We start from the raw sequence: 19140 nt of genomic DNA on the forward strand, positions 1-19140 counted from the left end.
GGAGAATATCCCTCATCTATAACATCCCTACTAACATCCCTACTAACATCCTTACTAATATCCCTACTAATATCCCTACTAATATCCCTACTAATATCACTACTAATATCACTACTAATATCCCTACTAACATCCCTACTAACATCCCTACTAATATCCCTACTAATATCCCTACTAATATCCTTACTAACATCCCTACTAATATCCCTAAACAATCCCTACTAACATCCTCCTACATTTATCATATCCCTATAACATCCCTACTAACATCTCTACTAACATCCTACCTAACATCCCTACTAACATCATTATCCCTACTAACATCCCTACTAACATCCCTACTAATATCCCTACTAACATCCCTACTAACATCCCTACTAACACCCCTACTAATATCCCTACTAACATCCCTACTAACATCCCTACTAATATCTCTACTAACATCCCTACTAATATCCCTACTAACATCCCTACTAATATCCCTACTAACATCCCTACTAACATCCCTACTAATATCAATATCCCCACTAATATCACTACTAATATCCCTACTAATATCAATATCCCTACTAACATCCCTACTAACATCCCTACTAACATCCCTACTAATATCCCTACTAACATCCCTACTAATATCCCTACTAACATCAATATCCCTACTAACATCCCTACTAACATCCCTACTAACATCCCTACTAATATCCTACTAACTCAATATCCCTACTAACATCCCTACTAACATCCCTACTAACATCCCTACTTATATCCCTACTAATATCCCTACTAACATCCCTACTAATATCCCTACTAATATCCCTACTAACATCCCTACTAATATCCCTACTAATATCCCTACTAACATCCCTACTAATATCCATACTAACATCCCTACTAATATCCCTACTAACATCCCTACTAACATCCCTACTAACATCCCTACTAATATCAATATCCCTACTAACATCCCTACTAACATCTCTACTAACATCCCTACTAACATCCCTACTAACATCATTATCCCTACTAACATCACTACTAATATCCCTACTAATATCCCTACTAACATCCCTACTAACATCCCTACTAATATCCCTACTAATATCCCTACTAACATCCCTACTAATATCCCCACTAATATCCCTACTAACATCCCTACTAACATCCCTACTAACATCCCTACTAATATCAATATCCCTACTAACATCACTACTAATATCCCTACTAATATCCCTAGTAACATCCCTACTAACATCCCTACTAATATCCCTACTAATATCCCTACTAACATCCCTACTATACACTAATATCCTACTAACATCCCTATACTATCCCTACAACATTCCTAATAAAATCCCTAATAACATCCCGACTAACATCTCTACTAACATCCCTACTAACATCCCTACTAACATCCCTACTAACATCCCTACTAACATCACTACTAAATATCCCTACTAACATCCCTACTAATCCCTACTAATATCCCTACTAACAATCCCTACTAACATCATACTACTCTATATATCTCTACTAATATCCTTCTAACATCCCTACTAACATCCTACTAATATCCCTACTATATCCCTACTATCATCCCTACTAATATCCCTACTAATATCCCTACTAACATCCCTACTAACATCCCTACTAACATCCCTACTAACATCCCTACTAATATCTCTACTAACATCCCTACTAACATCCCTACTAACATCCCTACTAACATCCCTACTAATATCCCTACTAATATCCCTACTAACATCCCTACTAATATCAATATCCCTACTAACATCCCTACTAATATCAATATCCCTACTAATATCCCTACTAACATCCCTATTAATATCCCTACTAATATCCCTACTAACATCCCTACTAATATCCCTACTAATATCCCTACTAATATCAATATCCCTACTAGTATCCCTACTAACATCAATATCCCTACTAATATCAATATCTCTACTAATATCCCTACTAACATCAATATCTCTACTAATAGCAATATCCCTACTAATATCAATATCCCTACTAATATCAATATCTCTACTAATATCAATATCCCTAGTAATATCTCTACTAATATCAATATCTCTACTAATATCAATATCCCTAGTAATATCTCTACTAATATCAATATCCCTACTAATATCAATATCCCTACTAATATCAATATCCCTACTAACATCCCTACTAATATCCCTACTAATATCAATATCTCTACTAATATCCCTACTAATATCAATATCCCTACTAATATCCCTACTAATATCACTACTAATATCAATATCCCTACTAATATCAATATCCCTACTAATATCAATATCCCTACTAATATCAATATCCCTACTAATATCCCTACTAATATCCCTACTAATATCAATATCTCTACTAATATCAATATCTCTACTAATATCAATATCTCTACTAATATCAATATCCCTAGTAATATCTCTACTAATATCAATATCTCTATAAATCAATATCCTACTAATCAATACTCTACTACTACTATATCAATATATCTATCAAATCACTAATATTCTCATCCCTACTAACATCCCTACTAACATCAATATCCCTACTAATATCAATATCCCTACTAACATCAATATCCCTAGTAATATCTCTACTAACATCCCTACTAATATCAATATCTCTACTAATATCAATATCTCTACTAATATCAATATCCCTACTAATATCAATATCTCTACTAATATCAATATCTCTCCTAATATCAACATCCCTACTAAGATCTCTACTAATATCCCTACTAATATCAATATCTCTACTAATATCAATATCTCTACTAATATCAATATCCCTACTAATATCAATATCTCTACTAATATCAATATCCCTACTAATATCACAATAGCTCTATCAGTTCTGTCAGTTCTATCAGTTCTATCAGTTCTGTCAGATCTATCAGTTCTATCAGTTCTATCAGTTCTGTCAGTTATATCAGTTCTATCAGTTCTATCAGTTCTGTCAGTTATATCAGTTCTGTCAGTTATATCAGTTCTGTCAGTTCTACCAGTTCTGTCAGTTCTACCAGTTCTACCAGTTCTATCAGTTCTACCAGTTCTACCAGTTCTATCAGTTCTATCAGTTCTACCAGTTCTGTCAGTTCTACCAGTTCTACCAGTTCTTTCAAACCCATTCTTCAGTTCTATCAACTATATCAGTTCTATCAAATCCATTCTATCAAGCACACTATATCAATCCCATTCTATGGTTATATCAGTTATATTTGTAAAGGTATTTATTAGGGATCCCCATTAGCTGAGGCTTTTCCGGGGTTCCAAACACATTAAGGCACTTAATGAAATAAGTACATCACATAACATTCCACCACTATATAGACTACATCACAAAAAGTATGTGGACACCTGCTCGTTGAACATCTCATTCCAAAATATGTTTTTCCTCCCCCTTTGCTGCTATGGCAGCCTCCACTCTTCTGGGAAGGCTTTCAACTAGATGTTGGAACAATGCTGCAGGGACTTGCTTCCATTCAGCCACAACAGCATTAGTGAGGTTGGGCACTGATGTTGAGCGATTAGACCTGGCTCGCAGTCGACGTTACAATTCATCCCAACGGTGTTCAAATGGGTTGAGGTCAGGGCTCTGTGCATGCCAGTCTATTGCAGAAAAAAAAAGTAATCCCAGCCACGAACCTACCAGACGAGCTAAATGACTTATATGCGTGCTTCGCGGTAAGCAACATTGAAGCATGCATGAGCGCACCAGCTGTTCCGGATCTTTTCATCGGTAATGATAGATATAGACATGTAACAGCAGTATACTGTAGGGTAGGGGTACAAGGAGTATATACTAGGACAGTAACAGCAGTATACTGTAGGTAGGGTAAAGTGACTAGACAACAGGATATATAATAGACAGTAACAGCAGTATACTGTAGGTAGGGGTAAAGTGACTAGACAACAGGATATATAATAGACAGTAACAGCAGTATACTGTAGGTTAGGGGTAAAGGATAGTAATAGACAGTAACAGCAGATATACTGTAGGTAGGGGTAAAGGATAGATAATAGACAGTAACAGCAGTATACTGTAGGTAGGGGTAAAGGATATATAATAGACAGTAACAGCAGTATACTGTAGGTAGGGGTAAAGGATAGATAATAGACAGTAACAGCAGTATACTGTAGGTAGGGGTAAAGGATAGATAATAGACAGTAACAGCAGTATACTGTAGGTAGGGGTATAGGATGGATAATAGACAGTAACAGCAGTATACTGTAGGTAGGGGTAAAGGATAGATAATAGACAGTAATAGCAGTATACTGTAGGTAGGGGTAAAAAGGATAGATAATAGACAGTAACAGCAGTATACTGTAGGTAGGGGTAAAGGATAGATAATAGACAGTAACAGCAGTATACTGTAGGTAGGGGTAAAGGATAGATAATAGACAGTAATAGCAGTATACTGTAGGTAGGGGTAAAGGATAGATAATAGACAGTAACAGCAGTATACTGTAGGTAGGGGTAAAGGATAGATAATAGACAGTAATAGCAGTATACTGTAGGTAGGGGTAAAGGATAGATAATAGACAGTAACAGCAGTATACTGTAGGTAGGGGTAAAGGATAGATAATAGACAGTAACAGCAGTATACTGTAGGTAGGGGTAAAGGATAGATAATAGACAGTAATAGCAGTATACTGTAGGTAGGGGTAAAGGATAGATAATAGACAGTAACAGCAGTATACTGTAGGTAGGGGTAAAGGATAGATAATAGACAGTAACAGCAGTATACTGTAGGTAGGGGTAAAGTGACTAGTCAACAGGATAGATAATAGACAGTAACATCAGTATACTGTAGGTAGGGGTAAAGGATAGATAATAGACAGTAACAGCAGTATACTGTAGGTAGGGGTAAAATATAGATAATAGACAGTAGCAGCAGTATACTGTAGGTAGGGGTAAAGGATAGATAATAGACAGTAGCAGCAGTATACTGTAGGTAGGGGTAAAGTGACTAGTCAACAGGATAGATAATAGACAGTAGCAGCAGTATACTGTAGGTAGGGGTAAAGTGACTAGTCAACAGGATAGATAATAGACAGTAACAGCAGTATACTGTAGGTAGGGGTAAAGGATAGATAATAGACAGTAGCAGCAGTATACTGTAGGTAGGGGTAAAGGATAGATAATAGACAGTAATAGCAGTATACTGTAGGTAGGGGTAAAGGATAGATAATAGACAGTAGCAGCAGTATACTGTAGGTAAGGGTAAAGGATAGATAATAGACAGTAACAGCAGTATACTGTAGGTAGGGGTAAAGGATAGATAATAGACAGTAGCAGCAGTATACTGTAGGTAGGGGTAAAGGATAGATAATAGACAGTAACAGCAGTATACTGTAGGTAGGGGTAAAGTGACTAGACAACAGGATAGATAGTAGACAGTAACAGCAGTATACTGTAGGTAGGGGTAAAGTGACTAGACAACAGGATAGATAATAGACAGTAACAGCAGTATACTGTAGGTAGGGGTAAAGTGACTAGACAACAGGATAGATAGTAGACAGTAGCAGCAGTATACTGTAGGTAGGGGTAAAGGATAGATAATAGACAGTAACAGCAGTATACTGTAGGTAGGGGTAAAGGATAGATAATAGACAGTAGCAGCAGTATACTGTAGGTAGGGGTAAAGGATAGATAATAGACAGTAACAGCAGTATACTGTAGGTAGGGGTAAAGTGACTAGACAACAGGATAGATAGTAGACAGTAACAGCAGTATACTGTAGGTAGGGGTAAAGTGACTAGACAACAGGATAGATAATAGACAGTAACAGCAGTATACTGTAGGTAGGGGTAAAGTGACTAGACAACAGGATAGATAATAGACAGTAACAGCAGTATACTGTAGGTAGGGTTAAAGGATAGATAATAGACAGTAACAGCACAGCAGTATACTGTAGGTAGGGGTAAAGGATAGATAAATAGACAGTAACAGCAGTATACTGTAGGTAGGGGTAAAGGATAGATAATAGACAGTAACAGCAGTATACTGTAGGTAGGGGTAAATGATAGATAATAGACAGTAACAGCAGTATACTGTATGTAGGGGTAAAGTGACTAGTCAACAGGATAGATAATAGACAGTAACAGCAGTATACTGTAGGTAGGGGTAAAGGATAGATAATAGACAGTAGCAGCAGTATACTGTAGGTAGGGGTAAAGGATAGATAATAGACAGTAGCAGCAGTATACTGTAGGTAGGGGTAAAGGATAGATAATAGACAGTAACAGCAGTATACTGTAGGTAGGGGTAAAGGATAGATAATAGACAGTAGCAGCAGTATACTGTAGGTAGGGGTAAAGGATAGATAATAGACAGTAACAGCAGTATACTGTAGGTAGGGGTAAAGGATAGATAATAGACAGTAGCAGCAGTATACTGTAGGTAGGGCTAAAGGTTAGATAATAGACAGTAACAGCAGTATACTGTAGGTAGGGGTAAAGGATAGATAATAGACAGTAACAGCAGTATACTGTAGGTAGGGGTAAAGGATAGATAATAGACAGTAACAGCAGTGTATGTGATGAGCGTTGCATCAGTATGTGTGCATGTTATTTACATTTGTTTGGGCATATGTAGTGTGTGTGTGTGTTGAGGTGTTAGTGTAAGTATGTGTGAGTGTGTGGGTAAAATTCAGTGTGTGGGTGGAGTCCAGTGTGGGGGTAAAATTCAGTGTGTAGGTAGAGTCCAGTGTGGGTAGAATGCAGTGTGGGTAGAATCCAGTGTGTGGGTAAAATTCAGTGTGTGGGTAGAATCCAGTGTGTGGGTAGAGTCCAGTGTGGGGGTAGAGTCCAGCGTGGGGGTAGAGTCCAGTGTGGGGGTAGCATCCATAATGTGAGTAGGGTCCAGTGTGTGGGTAGAGTCCAGTGTGGGGGTACAATTCAGTGTGTGGGTAGAGTACAGTGTGTGGGTAGAGTCCAGCGTGTGGGTAGAGTCCAGCGTGTGGGTAGAGTCCAGCGTGTGGGTAGAGTCCAGTGTGTGGGGTAGAGTCCAGCGTGGGGGTAGAGTCCAGCGTGTGGGTAGAGTCCAGCGTGTGGGTAGAGTCCAGCGTGTGGGTAGAGTCCAGTGTGTGTGGTAGAGTCCAGCGTGTGGGTAGAGTCCAGCGTGTGGGTAGAGTCCAGTGTGTGGGTAGAGTCCAGCGTATGGGGTAGAGTCCAGCGTGGGGGTAGAGTCCAGCGTGGGGGTAGAGTCCAGCGTGTGGGTAGAGTCCAGCGTGTTGGGTAGAGTCCAGTGTGTTGGGTAGAGTCCAGTGTGTTGGGTAGAGTCCAGCGTGTTGGGTAGAGTCCAGTGTGTGTGGGTAGAGTCCAGTCAGTGTGGGGGTAGAGTCCTGTGTGTGGGGGTAGAGTCCAGTGTGTGGGGGTAGAGTCCAGTGTGTGGGTAGAGTCCAGTGTGTGGGTAGAGTCCAGTGTGTTGGGTAGAGTCCAGTGTGCTGGGTAGAGTCCAGCGTGTTGGGTAGAGTCCAGTGTGTGGGTAGAGTCCAGCGTGTTGGGTAGAGTCCAGTGTGTGGGTAGAGTCCAGCGTGTTGGGTAGAGTCCAGCGTGTTGGGTAGAGTCCAGTGTGTTGGGTAGAGTCCAGCGTGTTGGGTAGAGTCCAGCGTGTTGGGTAGAGTCCAGTGTGTGTGGGTAGAGTCCAGTCAGTGTGGGGGTAGAGTCCTGTGTGTGGGGGTAGAGTCCAGTGTGTGGGGGTAGAGTCCAGCGTGTGGGTAGAGTCCAGTGTGTGGGTAGAGTCCAGCGTATGGGGTAGAGTCCAGCGTGGGGGTAGAGTCCAGCGTGGGGGTAGAGTCCAGCGTGTGGGTAGAGTCCAGCGTGTTGGGTAGAGTCCAGTGTGTTGGGTAGAGTCCAGTGTGTTGGGTAGAGTCCAGCGTGTTGGGTAGAGTCCAGTGTGTGTGGGTAGAGTCCAGTCAGTGTGGGGGTAGAGTCCTGTGTGTGGGGGTAGAGTCCAGTGTGTGGGGGTAGAGTCCAGTGTGTGGGTAGAGTCCAGTGTGTGGGTAGAGTCCAGTGTGTTGGGTAGAGTCCAGTGTGCTGGGTAGAGTCCAGCGTGTTGGGTAGAGTCCAGTGTGTGGGTAGAGTCCAGCGTGTTGGGTAGAGTCCAGTGTGTGGGTAGAGTCCAGCGTGTTGGGTAGAGTCCAGCGTGTTGGGTAGAGTCCAGTGTGTTGGGTAGAGTCCAGCGTGTTGGGTAGAGTCCAGCGTGTTGGGTAGAGTCCAGTGTGTGTGGGTAGAGTCCAGTCAGTGTGGGGGTAGAGTCCTGTGTGTGGGGGTAGAGTCCAGTGTGTGGGGGTAGAGTCCAGTGTGTGGGTAGAGTCCAGTGTGTGGGTAGAGTCCAGTGTGTTGGGTAGAGTCCAGTGTGCTGGGTAGAGTCCAGCGTGTTGGGTAGAGTCCAGTGTGTGGGTAGAGTCCAGCGTGTTGGGTAGAGTCCAGTGTGTGGGTAGAGTCCAGCGTGTTGGGTAGAGTCCAGCGTGTTGGGTAGAGTCCAGTGTGTTGGGTAGAGTCCAGCGTGTTGGGTAGAGTCCAGCGTGTTGGGTAGAGTCCAGTGTGTGTGGGTAGAGTCCAGTCAGTGTGGGGGTAGAGTCCTGTGTGTGGGGGTAGAGTCCAGTGTGTGGGGGTAGAGTCCAGTGTGTGGGTAGAGTCCAGTGTGTGGGTAGAGTCCAGTGTGTTGGGTAGAGTCCAGCGTGTTGGGTAGAGTCCAGTGTTTTGGTTAGAGTCCAGTGTGTTGGGTAGAGTCCAGCGTGTTGGGTAGAGTCCAGCGTGTTGGGTAGAGTCCAGTGTTTTGGTTAGAGTCCAGTGTGTTGGGTAGAGTCCAGCGTGTTGGGTAGAGTCCAGCGTGTTGGGTAGAGTCCAGTGTTTTGGTTAGAGTCCAGTGTGTTGGGTAATGTGTCTAATGAGTCTAATGTGTGTGCATAGAGTCAGTGCAAGAGGGTTAGTTAAAAAAAGGTAAATGCAGGTAATCCGTGTAGCCATTTGATTAGCTATTTAGCAGTCTTGTTTAGCATTCTCATGGCTACAAACTTTTCAGCGTCCTGTTGGTTCCAGACTTGGTAGAACGGTACTGCTTGCCGTGCAGTAGCAGAGAGAACAGTTTATGTCTTGGGTGGCTGGTGTCTTGGTGATGAAGAGGTGTGATGAAGGCTGTACGCATCTGTTAATGCAATAAACATTCTTTTGACACTTCTCCCAGGCTCCTGGCTCAGCCGTAGTTGGACATTTCAAAATCACTTTTTAAAAGTTATACGTCTCTTAGATAGAGATGAAGCTCAAGAGAGTAGAATACATGACTGTAAAGTACCACGACTCTAAATCATAGTAGCAGGTGCAGGACGCTGTTGAAATATACATCCTCCTGAAACCAGCATCATTTCTCTACATGACCTGCTTACTAAGACAGAATAGACTATGGGTATGCAGGCTGCTCGCTCGTGAAATTCACAACTAGGTTACACATCTTTTCTCAATTTATCATCACTTAATTGCATTCCTTTGAAACCACCTTCTTTTCAGTACCGAAGCTACAAAGTCTGAAAGTAAATGTGTTAACTTCAACATAAAGACACGTATCCTCAAAAAGCTAGGCTACAGTATAATGGTACAGTATATAGTATAGTATAATATATAGTACAGTATAATATATAGTACAGTATAATAAATAGTACAATATATAATACAGTATATTGTAAAGTATAATGGTACAGTATATAGTACAGTATATTGGCACAGTATATAGTATAGTATAATATATAGTACAGTATAATATATAGTACAGTATAATAAATAGTACAATATATAGTACAGTATATTGTAAAGTATAATAATACAGTGTATAGTACAGTATATTGGTACAGTATATAGTATAGTACAGTATAATAAATAGTACAATATATAATACAGTATATTGTAAAGTATAATAATACAGTATATAGTATTGTATAATGGTACAGGATATAGTACAGTATAATATACAGTACAGTATAATAAATAGTACAATATATAGTACAGTATAAAGGTACAGTATATAGTACAGTATATTGGTACAGTATATGGTAACGTATAAAAATACAGTATATAGTACAGTATAATGGCACAGTATATAATACTGTATATGGTACATTATATAGTACAGTATAATGGTACAGTATAATGGCACAGTATATAATACTGTATATGGTACATTATATAGTACAGTATAATGGTACAGTATAATGGCACAGTATATGGTACAGTATAATAGTACATTATATAGTATGGCTGACTGGCTGGCTAGTTGTGGGTTATCATCAAAGTGCACAGAATGCTAATAAAATGTCTATTGGGGCTTCGTTCCAAGGGCACTATATAGGGAATAGGGTGCCATGGGCTCTGGTTAAAAGTAGTGCACTATATAGGGAATAGGGTACCATTTGAAACGAAACCCCAATAGTCCTTTTAGTTGAAGTTTGTGCACTTTAACAATGGTGTATTTAATGCGCTATGAGCTTACAGTACACCGTGGGTGGTAGAGAATTGTTACCATGTTACAGTAGACAGGTAGGTAAACACTGGGACAGGGAGGAAAGAAACACCTAGGGATTTAGCTAGCTAGCTAGCTGGCTGGGTGGTGTTCTACCTCCCCAGAGTCACAGCAGCCGTTAGCAGAGACGGACTGGTCAAAAGGGCAATTCTGCCAGATGCCAGATGGGCCGGTCCATCTTTAGCTCATTGGGACCTGTCAATATTCGGGAATTTTGTGCAAACAATTATCATAATTTGGCTAGTTATAGAGGAAATAAATGGGACAGTGAGGGCCACAAGGGGGGGAAATGGGCCGGTGTATTTTAAGGCCAGGGCCGGTTTCTGGTCCCAGTCTGTCCTTGGCAGTGAGTGGTATCTTGGTGCTCCCTTTCCCTTTTCACTTGAGAAGAGAGGGTATTAGTGAGGACGTTCTTAGACATGAGCACCCTATGTAAACACACGCACACACGCACACACACACACACACACACACACACACACACACACACACACACACACACACACACACACACACACACACACACACACACACACACACACACACACACACACACACACACACACACACACAGTGTCTTTGGGTTCTGTCCTTGTCAGCATTGGTCGGTTGCACCCATACGAGAGAGAGACCCTTATATAACACATCCACAGCAGACCTGGTTTCAGATACTATTCTAAATACTATTCAAATACTCTGAGTGTTTTAACCTGCCTGGAGTGCCAGGTGGATGGGGTTTGTAGTTGTTTATTTTAACCTGCCTGGGAGTGCCAGGTGGATGGGGTTTGTAGTTGTTTGTTTTAACCTGCCTGGAGTGCCAGGTGGATGGGGTTTGTAGTTGTTTGTTTTAACCTGCCTGGAGTGCCAGGTGGATGGGGTTTGTAGTTGTTTGTTTTAACCTGCCTGGAGTGCCAGGTGGATGGGGTTTGTAGTTGTTTGTTTTAACCTGCCTGAAGTGCCAGGTGGATGGGGTTTGTAGTTGTTTATTTTAACCTGCCTGGGAGTGCCAGGTGGATGGGGTTTGTAGTTGTTTGTTTTAACCTGCCTGGAGTGCCAGGTGGATGGGGTTTGTAGTTGTTTGTTTTAACCTGCCTGGAGTGCCAGGTGGATGGGGTTTGTAGTTTTCCAGTTATTTTATTGGTTCTACTTTTGGTCAATACTAGTGCACTATATAGGGATACGGAGGCATTTGGGACACACGCCTGGTGTTCTGTATCTGGGAAACAACAAGCTCAGCAGCTGCCAGGTGGAAACTGGGAGGTTCATCTTATTAGCGATACAATATCCATATTCAATTCAGCACAGCAGCAGCTTCCCTGTCTGTCTGCAAAACACCAGACGTGTTCTGTACGTGCACAACACCAGTTAGTATTGGTAGGGCACGGGGAGAGAGAGAGAGTTAGACTTGCTCAACTGTTTCTGTGTTTTTAAGTTAAGTTGTTATTGAAATTTGCGCTCATCCATAATAAGGTACTGCTTAGTCCCCTTGGTTCACATTTGAGGGGGAAGTACTTTCTCCCCCAAATTCAGAGGATTATTTAAATATTAATATTGTTTATTCTCGAAAGGGGAGGCAAAATGACTTACTAATTCAAAATGTTTTCTTCAGGCTGGTTTAAGAAATGTGTGTTTACATCAGCCGTGTATTTCGAGAGTTTTTGAGGATCCCTGAACATAGGCCTTGGATTTCAGCTTAGCTCATGCTTTAGTTCAGCGGGCTAACACAGTCCTATGGTGAACCCAGCTGGTCACATGTACACAGTGATTTGTTGTGTGAAGTCGCTAGTCAGCAACACCAGCCCAGCTCTGTAACTCCAGGAAGGGCGTCTGTACTTCTCCTTGACCTCAATCACTGCATAGGCTTGAGTTACTAGCATCTCTGTCACATCTCTGTTGCAGAAGTTGCCAATACACAGGATGTATAATCCCTGCTATGGTACCTCACTGGAAGATATATAGTACCTGGTGTGGTCAGTGGCGTATTATAGTTTCGCGGGGCCTCTCCGCAAGGTACGAGCAAGGTCCCCCCCCTCAAAAAAAAAAATTATATATATATATTACACATTTTACCATGAGGCTGAGAGAAAACGTTGCTGTTTTAGAGCTCATACAGTATATTACTCTTAATATTAACAACATTTGAAGTATATAATTTTATATACCAAACTATCACCATGTAAAGGAACTACCTCATAATTTTGTTTAAAAAAATATATACAGTATATGTATATTGTCTTAAGATGCAACAAACTGGATTTATGTCAACTTTGACAGACCCCATAAAATGCAAGTGTTTAATGGCCTTTAATTCTAACATTAGATTATTCAAATATTTAATACAAATCTCCCAAATTCTTTTTGTTTTGTTTCAGAGCACTATTGAATGCTCCAGGGCTCATTTCGTTAGTATTTTGGCATGTTTTTCTAGATTTATTACATATAACAACATTTATAAAGTAAACATTAACCCTTAGGTCTATCACAGCAAATAATTCCATTGTTTAAGCATATGTTGAAGCACAGTGGAAAAAAAAAAAAATTGTAAGAATATTGAAAAAAATATTGACTCCATCAGTGAAGGAATTGACAGAAACTCAAACATACATATTTTTTTCCCCTAAAAAGAAAGGTTCAATGGAAACATTTGTGATATATGGAATTATTCACTTTAAAATTCCCCCCAAAAACATAACCATTCTATCAAATCTTTCAGCATTCTGATGGAGTTTACGTTTTACGAAGTTGACAAAACTTGAATTTTTCTTCATTAAAGTAGTATACACACTAGCAATTTAGTTTTTCCTCAGTTGATTTATGACTCTAAAACCTAATTAAATATAACATATTTGAACCAACATAAATATACTATCTTAATCTATCAGGGAGATGGAGTTGACGGTTTATATTTGTCACCATAGTGATTCCAATATTGTTTAATTCTTTCAAAAGTAGAGAACTTTACAGACCATGAGTGGTTTTGTTGTACTACATGTAATGAGGATATGAATAAGGGGTCCTTAAGGGTATAGCTGTCCCTGCTCATTCCTGATTCATTTAGGATTTTAGACAAATCTGACAGAGTTGACCAAATCTCCGGACACATCTTTTAGGAATCACAGTTTTAAGAGAAATATGATTTAATGTCACATAGGGCTATTGCAAGAAACTACATACTGTTTGTTTTATTGTAAATTATCGAAAAAAATGTAATTGCTCCGGACAAAGGCATTTGCAGGCATAAAGCCGACATGAAAATGAATAGTTTTCGCTTATAAAATTGACCTAAATAAAAATGTTAAGGTTAAATAATGCAACAAAATTTCAACAATAAAAATATAGTTTCCCTGCCAGACGAGGATGTTCCCGACTTTCAAGAATAAGACAAAGACTGGTAATTAAGGTGTTACACTATTTATTTATTTTTTAAATGACATTTTTATTTTTTTATTAACATTTATTTAACTAGGACAACGACTGGTGTGTAATTAAGATGTTCCACAAGGACAAAGACTGGTGTGTAATTAAGATGTTCCACAAGGACAAAGACTGGTGTGTAATTAAGATGTTCCACAAGGACAAAGACTGGTGTGTAATTAAGATGTTCCACAAGGACAAAGACTGGTGTGTAATTAAGATGTTCCACAAGGACAAAGACTGGTGTGTAATTAAGATGTTCCACAAGGACAAAGACTGGTGTGTAATTAAGATGTTCCACAAGGACAAAGACTGGTGTGTAATTAAGGATTTCCACTAGGACAATGACTGGTGTGTAATTAAGGATTTCCACTAGGACAATGACTGGTGTGTAATTAAGGATTTCCACTAGGACAATGACTGGTGTGTAATTAAGGATTTCCACTAGGACAATGACTGGTGTGTAATTAAGGATTTCCACTAGGACAATGACTGGTGTGTAATTAAGATGTTCCACTAGGACAACGACTGGTGTGTAATTAAGATGTTCCACAAGGACAAAGACTGGTGTGTAATTAAGGATTTCCACTAGGACAATGACTGGTGTGTAATTAAGATGTTCCACTAGGACAACGACTGGTGTGTAATTAAGATGTTCCACTAGGACAATGACTGGTGTGTAATTAAGGATTTCCACTAGGACAATGACTGGTGTGTAATTAAGATGTTCCACAAGGACAAAGACTGGTGTGTAATTAAGGATTTCCACTAGGACAAAGACTGGTGTGTAATTAAGGATTTCCACTAGGACAAAGACTGGTGTGTAATTAAGGATTTCCACTAGGACAATGACTGGTGTGTAATTAAGGATTTCCACTAGGACAATGACTGGTGTGTAATTAAGGATTTCCACTAGGACAATGACTGGTGTGTAATTAAGATGTTCCACAAGGACAAAGACTGGTGTGTAATTAAGGATTTCCACTAGGACAATGACTGGTGTGTAATTAAGGATTTCCACTAGGACAATGACTGGTGTGTAGTTAAGATGTTCCACAAGGACAAAGACTGGTGTGTAATTAAGGATTTCCACTAGGACAATGACTGGTGTGTAATTAAGGATTTCCACTAGGACAATGACTGGTGTGTAATTAAGATGTTCCACAAGGACAATGACTGGTGTGTAATTAAGATGTTCCACAAGGACAATGACTGGTGTGTAATTAAGATGTTCCACAAGGACAATGACTGGTGTGTAATTAAGATGTTCCACAAGGACAATGACTGGTGTGTAATTAAGATGTTCCACAAGGACAACGACTGGTGTGTAATTAAGATGTTCCACAAGGACAAAGACTGGTGTGTAATTAAGATGTTCCACAAGGACAATGACTGGTGTGTAATTAAGATGTTCCACAAGGACAAAGACTGGTGTGTAATTAAGGATTTCCACTAGGACAAAGACTGGTGTGTAATTAAGATGTTCCACAAGGACAATGACTGGTGTGTAATTAAGATGTTCCACAAGGACAAAGACTGGTGTGTAATTAAGATGTTCCACAAGGACAATGACTGGTGTGTAATTAAGATGTTCCACAAGGACAACGACTGGTGTGTAATTAAGATGTTCCACAAGGACAAAGACTGGTGTGTAATTAAGATGTTCCACTAGAACAACGACTGGTGTGTAATTAAGATGTTCCACTAGAACAAATCAATACATGCTGCCATGAGGGACTTCTTCTCTCTGTGATGTGACACAGGAACCAACTCTTATGTTGGGTGAGCACCCTATTCCCTATGTAGTGCACTACTTTATATCAGGACCCAATGGCACCCTATTCCCTATGTAGTGCACTACTTTTGGCCCAAGCCTCAAGTTAATTTAGAAATTAATTTCAGATTTGCATAGAGTTATGTTTGACTATGTAATGGGTTTTTATTAAAGAACACAAACTCACTAGCCCCCCACACACACACCACCTCCACGCACATGCTGTCCTTCCTGCCCATCATTGGAATGGGCGGATGGTTCATAATCGATCTGTCCTCGATCTGTCCCTAGGACACCAGAGAGATTTTAGTACATCCTGTCCGTTAACACTGCAACACATCAGGAACAGCACTTATGTTGGGCTGGGACACACAAAACCATTAAGCCATCAAGACTCTATCAGCTCTATAAAGACTCTCTCATCAGCAGGCTCAGGACGCTAAGGGGGACCACTGACCCCTCAAGGTCACAGGGTTTCTGGAACAACTGGGTGGCTGGAGACTGGCACAGAGAAATAAGAGACAATAAGAAGAACAAGATAATCGAGGTCAATCTGGGAATGTAATTGAACAGCAGGAAATATTCCAGATGCACTCCACATTTTCGATTGTACTTCAAGAAGGCATTATATTAAAAAAACAACAACATCATAAATCAATCTGATGCACCTCAAGGACACTAGGTTAACAACAGAGGATGTCTGAACTGACATGGCTGTTAGCCAGAGATAATAACATCATATTTATAAATGTTCAACAATCAAATGGGTAATACAGTAGGCCAGTTTTCTCATTGATTGAAATTGTCACGTCTACTCCCTCTCCTCTCCTCCTCCGACGTGGCCGCTTTACTATATATAGCCCTGTGTGGTTATTTCCAATCAACCGTTATTGGCTCTATTTCCATGTCCTGACGGTACTCTTGCTTTTGTATTATTATCGTTGGTGTTATATTAAACTCCCCAACTGTGTCTGCTTCCTGACTCCCAGCTTCTTTGTTAAGAGAAATTACCTTTGATTTTCCAAATATCTTACAGAGAACATACATCTCATTTTCGAGTGGGTCCTATAAAAGCGTCTGCCTTCTGCACACGTTTAGAAACGTATACTGTATTTATTTATTAATTTTGCTCCTTTGCACCCCATTATTTCTATCTTTATTTTGCTTATTCTTCCACTGCAAATCTACCATTCCAGCGTTTTACTCGCTATATTGTATTTACTTCGCCACCATGGCCTTTTCTTTGCCTTTACCTCCCTTATCTCACCTCATTTGCTCACATTGTATATAGACTTATTTTTCTACTGTATTACTGACTGTATGTTTGTTTTACTCCATGTGTAACTCTGTGTTGTTGTTTGTGTCGAACTGCTTTGCTTTATCTTGGCCAGGTCGCAATTGTAAATGAGAACTTGTTCTCAACTTGCCTACCTGGTTAAATAAAGGTGGAAAAAAATGGGGGGATAAGGACTACATCCGCTCTATATGGACACTATCAGCTCTATAAGGACTCTATCAGTTCTATATGGACACTATCAGCTCTATAAGGACTCTATCAGCTCTATAAGGACTCTATCAGCTCTATAAGGACACTATCAGCTCTATAAGGACTCTCTCAGCTCTATAAGGACACTATCAGCTCTATATGGACACTATCAGCTCTATATGGACACTATCAGCTCTATAAGGACTCTATCAGCTCTATAAGGACTCTATCAGCTCTATAAGGACTCTATCAGCTCTATAAGGACTCTCTCAGCTCTATAAAGACTCTCTCAGCTCTATAAGGACTCTATCAGCTCTATAAGGACTCTATCAGCTCTATAAGGACTCTATCAGCTCTATAAGGACTCTATCAGCTCTATAAGGACTCTCTCAGCTCTATAAAGACTCTCTCAGCTATATAAGGACACTATCAGCTCTATAAAGACGCTATCAGCTCTATAAGGACTCTATCAGCTCTATAAGGACTCTATCAGCTCTATAAGGACTCTATCAGCTCTATAAGGACTCTATCAGCTCTATAAGGACTCTACCAGGACTGTAAGGACTCTATCAGCTCTATCTTCTCTATCAGCTCTATAAAGACTCTCTCGGCTCTATAAGGACTCTATCAGGACCATAAGGACTCTATCAGCTCTATAAAGACTGTCTTCTCTATCAAATCTATAAGGACTCTATCAGCTCTATAAGGACTCTATCAGGACTTTAAGGACTCTATCAGGACTTTAAGGACTCTATCAGGACTATCAGGACTCTATCAGGACTATCAGGACTCTATCAGCTCTATCAAGCAATTAACATCTCTCAGATCAAAACTCTCTAAATGAGAGCTGCCTTCCCTTCTCCCAGTTTCAGCCTGCTCCAGTTTTAATATATTCACACACATGCTACTCTCTCTCTCTCTCTCTGGCTCTCTCTCTCAATTCAATTCAAGGGGCTTTATTAGCATGGGAAACATATGTTAACAATGCCAAAGCAAGTGAAGCAGATAATATGCAAAAGGGAAATAAACAATATACGTAAGTGAACAGTAAACATTACACTTACAGAAATTCCAAAAGAATAAAGACATTACAAATGTCATATTAAAAATAAATACAGTGTTGTAACGATGTACAAATGGTTAAAGTACAAAAGGGTAAATAAATAAGCATACATGTGAGTTGTATTTACAATGGTGTTTGTTCTTCACTGGTTGACCTTTTCTTGTTGCAACAGGCCACACATCTTGCTGCTGTGATTGGTCACTGTGATTGGTCACTGTGGTATTTCACCCAGTAGATATGGGAGTGTTTTGCTCACTAACTCTTCTCCCATCAGCTTTTTCTAGTCTTTTATGATTTTGCTAAACTTTTCCCAACTCTCTCTCCCTCTGCTCTCTCTCTCTCTCTCCCTCTGCTCTCTCTCTCTCTCTCTCTCTCTCTCTCTCTCTCTCTCTCTTTCTCTCTCTCTCTCTCTCTCTCTCTCTCTCAGGGCTCTGTGCAGGCCAGTCAAGTTCTTCCAGCACATTTCTGAATGGACCTCACTTTGTGCATAGGGGCATTGTCATGCTGAAAAAAGAAATTGCCTTCCCCAAACTGTTGCCATAAAGTTGGAAGCACAGAACCGTCTAGAATGTATGCTGTAGAGTTAAGATTTCCCTTCACTGGAACTAAGGGGCCCAGTCCTAACCATGAAAAACAGCCCAGACCATTATCTTTCATCCACCAAACTTTACAGCTGGCACTATGCAATCGGGCAGGTAGCGTTCTCCTGGCACCAAACCCAGATTGTCTGTTAGACTGCCAGATGGTGAAGTGTGATTCATCACTCCAGAGAACACGTTTCCACTGCTCCAGAGTCCAATGGCGGCGAGCTTTACACCACTCCAGCCGATGCTTGGCATTGTGCAT

The sequence above is a fragment of the Salvelinus namaycush genome, chromosome 11, assembly GCF_016432855.1.
Source record: "Salvelinus namaycush isolate Seneca chromosome 11, SaNama_1.0, whole genome shotgun sequence".
NCBI lineage: Eukaryota > Metazoa > Chordata > Actinopteri > Salmoniformes > Salmonidae > Salvelinus > Salvelinus namaycush.